This window comes from Fundulus heteroclitus, chromosome 23 (assembly GCF_011125445.2).
Source record: "Fundulus heteroclitus isolate FHET01 chromosome 23, MU-UCD_Fhet_4.1, whole genome shotgun sequence".
Lineage (NCBI taxonomy): Eukaryota > Metazoa > Chordata > Actinopteri > Cyprinodontiformes > Fundulidae > Fundulus > Fundulus heteroclitus.
Window position 1 is genome coordinate 14,673,925 of NC_046383.1, and position 6,047 is coordinate 14,679,971.

At 37.7% G+C, this 6,047-nt stretch overlaps 1 non-coding gene across 1 annotated transcript; it reads left to right on the forward strand.

Annotated features, from left to right (window-relative positions):
- Positions 1–4,286: 4,286 nt before the first annotated feature.
- Positions 4,287–4,358, forward strand: trnae-uuc. Its single transcript has one exon. It is a non-coding gene; the product is annotated as a tRNA-Glu (tRNA).
- Positions 4,359–6,047: the final 1,689 nt, after the last annotated feature.

Below are 6,047 nucleotides of genomic sequence, written 5' to 3' on the forward strand. Positions count from 1 at the left end.
TTCATAACTGAAATGTACGATCACAAATTACAAAAAGCTGAACACAATTACATAAACAACGGGTAGAAGAAATGCTGACATCAGACAGATGTCAGATCTATGAAGGGTTCAGATTCCTGCAGTGTGTGTTACACATGCAATGCTGGGTGGCTAGGTTTCATATTTAGAAGAAGGTTTGGGTCACCCAAGGTAAAAATGGAAATCCAGTTCTTCATCCTTCTTAATATCCAGTACATTCCACACAAGACCTTTACTGCAGGCTTATCAGCAAAGGAAAGACGAGGCATGATAATAATCTGATAAATTACTTCTATTTGACTTCATAGAACATATAATCATTGAAGGGAGTGTCTGTGGCTGGCCAGCACATTGAAACTCTGATACCACGTTGAGTGTTACGATGCAGAGACACGAGGAGCTAATAAGGAAACCAGTTTGCTGGAGTGGAAATCTAAGTGTGTGATTTTGTGCTCGTCAGGTCCTCTCATACCCTCGTGGCATGATTAAACTTTGGAGGAGCCATCAGATTTGCTAGCACTTGGAGATTAGGTTGATCGCAGACAATCCCTCAAGCCGAAGCCTCCATTCACCATTGTCACTTTATGTTAATGAAGAGATACGCTATCTTTTATATTATAGAACGCAGCAAATTTTTTTAATCTATCTCCTTATTTTATTTCTCTTTTTCCAAATGGTGCCATATTTCTTTTCTTTCTCCATTTGTCCTTTAAACTTTGTGAAAGACACCGATGTAAAGTGATTTTCTATGAATAAGGTGTATTTTAGCAATTCACAAAATTTATTTAATTGTATTGAGAAAAACATACGTGTCACTAATGTATCCTAGGATGAATATTTAATTCATGAATAAAGAGATTTTCCTGAAAGATTTAAGAAGCTCTAAAATAAAGCCTTTTAAAGAGTCATACAAATGCAGTTATTTTTAATGAAGTCATAAAACTGGACTTAGAGTTGCCTGCAAAAGTATTCATACCCCTTGAACTTTTTCACGTACTGTCACATTAAAACCAAAAACATAAATATATTTTACTGGAATTTTATGTGAAACACCAAAATATATGGTATGTGTGGTGGGTGAAGCCTGGGGATGTTCTGGGCTACTAGAAAAAGTTTAAAAATGCTAAATAGACTAACTTTTTGCTAAGTTAGTAAAATGCTAACCTGAAAACCGATAGAATAATCAAAAGGTCACAATTCAAGTTCCAATTTACTACAGAGGCTTTCAAGACCAAGCAACCTTTATTTCCCACAGCAGCAGACATACACGTCTAGGCAGGTCGAATGGGACAGAGAGCAAAGACACAAAAACGGGCAGGACTGTGGAAAATTCAGCAATAATATGTGATAACCAGGAGCTTAAATACTGAAGTAGGGGTGGAAAATTAACCAGATGATCTAATCAGGGGATATGCGGAATAGCTGTGACAGAATCAAAGCGGGGAAGCTGAGAGAAGGAGACTGAGACAGGGAACTGAACTAAGACCCAAAGAACCGACTAATTAAGGGGGAAATACTCACACTGACCTGGCAGAATAAATAGATTGCACAGAGAACATGAAATAAGAAAGAAACTTATCCTAAAGGAATTAACTAAAATGTAAGACCATATAAACACAAACATAAATGAAAAACCATAACACAAACATATTGTAAGAATATATCACATTGAATGGTGTTGTAGTTTTTAGCACAGTCAAAATTGAAATATTAACATATACCCCTTAATTTATGGTTATGGATCTCTGCAGCTCCTCCAGAGCCACCATGGTCCTCCTGCTTCTCTGATCAATGCTCTCCTGGTCCAGCCTGTCAGTCCAGGTGGTCCATCCTCTATCCAGGTCCACATGATGATCAGAACTCTGGGAGATTTTCACTTCCTTAAAGTGAAACAATACTTACTGACTTGTCTGCAATGTTTTACTAAGCCTCAAACAAAATTCTGTTCTGTCTGCTGGGTTCCTTGGTAATCATGGTGCTATTTCGTCAAGAATGTTCTCTAAGAAACACACAGTTGGACTTCAGTTACTAATTAAGTGACCACTAAAGAAATAGGTTGTGCTGGATTTTATTCTCGGGCATAAAAGGAAAGTATGACAGTAAAGGATGATTACAAAGGGGCACAACACTTTTAATATCTGCATGAGTCTTATTCTTAATTATGTTGTTAACTATTCTTCATTTCTTTCACTTCACAACTATGAACAACTTTGTGGTGGTATTATAATTACTCACTTGGTGTCCCACAGTTAAGATAGAGAATCTGCGACAAATGCATTTTTTTTGTGCAACTTATTTTTAACAATAGCCTCAACTTTTATGTCACTCTCATGCAGGTGGTTCTTGTGCAGCATGTGGCCAGATATTTCTAACAAAACCCTGTTAATTTGATTTTATTTCAAAAACAATGTTCAGTGAAAGGTTTTACATTTAATGATGCAATAATAGTTAAAGACAATATAAAAAAAATACAACAGATGTGGACTGGCGCCTCTTGGGCCGAAAGAGATGGTTGAAATATTTTGACTTCACTCTGAACCACCTGTTGCATCAGCCAGATGGTGGAGTTGAAAGAGAGCGTGTGTTGGGAGGGACTTCTCACTGATTACATCCCCATTCACTTGAGGGTGCATCTGGTGTATAAAGAGTCTGTTCATGCAGCCTCTCGGCAAGTGATACCCACTGCAGTTTTCTCCACACTTTTTCAGTGTTGAATATGAAGCACTGTGTTTGTGCGATGAATTAGGCCTAATGAAGCTGTCCACAAAAGATGTCATGCTGCAAGCTTGGCTTTACTGTGTTGTTGTACGGTTAATGATTTCTATTGAATCTGAAAAGCCCCTTTGTTATATTTTCAATCAACTAATTTATTACAGAAAAGGACTATTTGTGTTTACCTTTCACAAAACACAAATGGTGTTGTAATCTTTTATTGCAATGTTTTACTAAGCCTCAAACAACATTTTGTTCTGAAATGGAACTATATAATTATATTGTAATTTATTCATTTAATTTGCTTACTCCATTTCATGACATTCACGTGGCTCATTTTCCACCCAAATTGTAGTTTAGAAAATCGACTACAGGTCTTATAACTTTACTAAATTCTGTACATTTTGAAAAATGTTCTCAATATATTTTATTAAACTAGTTTTTAGTTAATGCAGGTTAATTATTTTTGCAATGGTGCTCAGAATCCAAGAAGCAATTGTCAAAATACACACCGCAAAAGTATTTTTAGGTGTGTATTTTGAGTGTCATCATTATCAAGTGTGAATATTTATTTTTTTACATGTTTGCACAGCAGTCCAAAGCTCCTTTCTTATACACAATATAATTCTTACTGTTGACCACATGGAAGGTCAAGGAACAGGAGGTAGAAGCTATTATTACGGGTATTCGGATGAAGCCTTGTTTCCTTCATCTGATGGCGGCTGACTTTTTTCTTCTGACTGCTTCCTCATGATAGCAAATCACTTTTAGTCAGCTGATAGTTGACTGCGCTATGTCTGCAGAAATATAAGACTCCTCCCTACTGTCTGTGTTGTCAGCCATTGTAGCAGTGGTCGGTTCATGCGCTACAGCACAAAGGAGCACAACAGATTCTCAAAAACGGATTCCTTTTTAGTGAAATTTATGCCCATATATCTCAACAGCCGTTTGTTTATTCGTATAATAATATAGTATTTATTTCAAAAGAGATTTGTCAATGTAATATTTCCATTGTGATATTTTTTTAAAATTCATTGCACAGGCACTTTAATGTCACAAAGTGAATGAGGCACTGCATCAACAAACCATCACTAATTTTCTCTTTTCTAAACCGACACATCATTTTTCTAAACAAGCTACTATACTGATGAAGTCATAGTTGTCAGAAATTTACAGAAAGCATCTGTTTGTGCTGGTGGGATTAAATCCTCCTTATTTGTATGCTCTGTTGGTGTTCCACAAGGTTTTCCTCTTGGACCCCCACTTTTTACACTTTATTAAACTTACTTAATATTTACCAGATATCTGCACAAATGTTGTTCCCAAAATGAATCCAGACAACACAGTGTATGTAAATAAAAAAAATACAAACTTTTTCTTTGATTGTTACATTTGTCCTCAATCAGGTATGACTGGCTTTTTTTATTCAGCTATTATAAAATACCTTAAAGGAGAATTAAGCAAAATTTCTTAACTTTAGATAGAAAGAACTAAATAATAGTAATGTGAAGAACTAAAGGTACTATTTCCTGCTACCTGAGTGATGTCAGCACCAGTCCCATATGGTCTAGCGGTTAGGATTCCTGGTTTTCACCCAGGCGGCCCGGGTTCGACTCCCGGTATGGGAACAGTTATTTTAGCAAAGCTACAAGCAGCACATTAAGGACCCCTTCAGCAGCAGCAATCCACGAGTCCAAAGAAGGGCCAGACGCGTCTCCACTGATCTCACCCACCCAAGCAATGCGCTGTTTGCCCCTCTCCCATCAGCTAAATGCTTCAGAAGCATCAAAGCCAGAACTAATAAACTTGAAACAGCTTCTTTCCAAGAGCTGTGAGGGTAATCACCCCCTGATATCAGACTGCTGTCCAACGCTTTAAAATCACCCCAGTTACTATTCAATTCAATTCAATTCAATTTTATTTATATAGCGCCAAATCATGAAACATGTCATCTCAAGGCACTTTACAAAGTCAAGTTCAATCATATTATACAGATTGGGTCAGATTATACAGATTGGTCAAAAATTTCCTATATAAGGAAACCAGTTGATTGCATCAAAGTCCCGACAAGCAGCTTTCACTCCTGGGGAACCGTAGAGCCACAGGAAGAGTCATCTGCATTGTACATGGCTTTGCTGCAATCCCTCATACTGAGCAAGCATGAAGCGACAGTGGGAAGAAAAACCACCCATTAACGGGAAAAAAAACCTCCGGCAGAACCGGGCTCAGTATGAACGGTCATCTGCCTCGACCGACTGGGGTTACAGAAGACAGAACAGAGACACAACAAGAGAAACAAAAAGCACAGAAGCACACATTGATCTAGTAATCTGTTCTACATTAGATGGTAGTAGCGGGTGAGCCGTCTTCTCTGGATGATGTCACAGCTAACAGAACGCCAGACCAGGTGTACCTACTATGAAGAGAAAAGAGAGAGAACAGAAAGTTAAAGCAGAAATGACAACACATAATGCATAATTGAAGAACAGTAGAACTCAATATAGTGAGAAAATTAGATCCTGATATACTCCAGTAACCTAAGCCTATAGCAGTAAAACTATAAAGGTAGCTGAGAGTAACATGAGTCACTAGTTATAATTTTTGTCAAAAAGAAAAGTTTTAAGCCTAGTCTTAAAAGTAGACAGGGTGTCTGCCTCACGGACCAAAACTGGGAGTTGGTTCCACATGAGAGGAGCCTGATAGCTAAAGGATCTGCCTCCCATTCTACTTTTAGAGACTCTAGGAACCACCAGCAGACCTGCTGTCTGAGAGCGAAGTGCTCTGTTAGGAACATACGGGGTAATCAGAGCTCTGATATATGATGGAGCTTGATTATGAAGGGCTTTATACGTTAGAAGAAGAATTTTAAATTCTATTCTTGATTTAACAGGAAGCCAATGAAGGGAAGCTAAAATTGGAGAAATATGATCCCTCTTGTTGATTTTCATCAGAACTCTTGCTGCAGCATTTTGGATCAGCTGAAGGCTTTGAACTGCATTTTGTGGACTTCCTGATAGTAAAGAATTACAATAGTCCAGCCTTGAAGTAACAAATGCATGGACCAGTTTTTCAGCATCACTCCTGGACAGAATGTTTCTAATTTTGGCGATATTCCGGAGGTGAAAAAAGGAAACTCTGGAAACCTGTTTAATATGGGATTTAAATGACATGTCTTGGTCAAAAATAACACCAAGATTTTTTACTTTATTACCAGAGGCCAGGTTAACGCCACCCAGATTAAGTGATTGGTTAAGAAGTTTATTTTTTGAGGACTCTGGCCCAAAGATTAAAACTTCGGTCTTGTCAGAATTTAGATG